Here is a 1,236-nt window from a genome sequence, read left to right as displayed (position 1 = left end):
AGAATTGACCAATCAATTCGGGTGCATTGCCTATTCAGGTTGCAGCGTGACTTGTGATGATTCACGCCTTCCAGATCGTCGCCTAAACTAGTCAACCAGATAAGCTTCAAATTCCGCCCAATTTCAACGCTGTCTGACGTCCAACTCAGACATTCGCGCAGATTGGCGAGTCTTTTGTCTTGCATGTCTCTACATAAACTAGTCAAGGTCGCGATTTGCTCGTGGCCTGCCCTCTCGAGACGACGCTGGCCCAAGCCATGACGTAAAAATTGACCAGTCTGTAGTTTTAACTTGCATATTTTGGGGTATGCAGAATGAGAGATAATACCTTCAGGCTCCAAGTATGTGCTTTGTAATTACCTCGGCCAAAGCCGTATGTTCATTCGGGCATTTCACATTTAATGGATCCCTATTCCGCGATTGGACCTTTCATGATGACTTGTTTGCAGTCTTCCGCACACGTCTTTGCCCTGCTCATCAGCATAGCGCCGGTGCGCGTAGGATCTTGACATCAAATCAAGACTTAGGGCTTGGCGGATCGCGCCCACGCACAAACGGAGTCGAAGATGTAGTTGAACACAGAGAGAGCGAGTATCGACGCATTAACCTGCTACCGACATCGCGAGAATAATATCTCAGATGTCTCAATATTGCTCAAATTCATGATTGGGTCGTATGGAAAATGACCTCGTACATACTTACAAAAGCATGTGTATGAGGTGTGAGGATTACGATAGAAGACAACAGAATCGAAGGGAGACAGATTGAGATATAAACAAACAGACTGATACGGCCCGTCCGGTCGTATATCTCAAGTCACCCCGGAGTTTAAGCGCTTCAGCAATGGTACCGTTTGAGACTCCTCACTTACAAGTCGCCACGTCGTTCTTCAATATGCGCATCGCAATTTACTCGCCCAGAAGTTGGTGAGACTCAGTCTCTCTCTGCATGCAGTTTTGCAAGCAGTTATCTTTTTTTTTGGGTCCCGTTTATTGTCCGCGAGGGCCTGGCCCTATGTAGACAAAAAGTACTGTACATGTGCGATCGGTATACGTGCGTTATCGAAACATAGACATTGGACGCGGCCTGAGGTGCAGGGCGCGCGTAGGGCGAAAGCTACGGTACGCAAAGGGGCCGAGAAGTTAGTAGAAACACCAACAAGAAGGGGAAGGGTTGGGCCAGGCCAGCGAACTATGCTACGCTATCGGCACTGGTACGACGGGCTCGCAGAGTCAG

Source organism: Fibroporia radiculosa, assembly GCF_000313525.1.
Source record: "Fibroporia radiculosa TFFH 294 genomic supercontigs, scaffold90402, whole genome shotgun sequence".
NCBI lineage: Eukaryota > Fungi > Basidiomycota > Agaricomycetes > Polyporales > Fibroporiaceae > Fibroporia > Fibroporia radiculosa.
The sequence above is the reverse complement of the archived record's forward strand: the minus strand, read 5'-3'. Positions refer to the sequence as shown.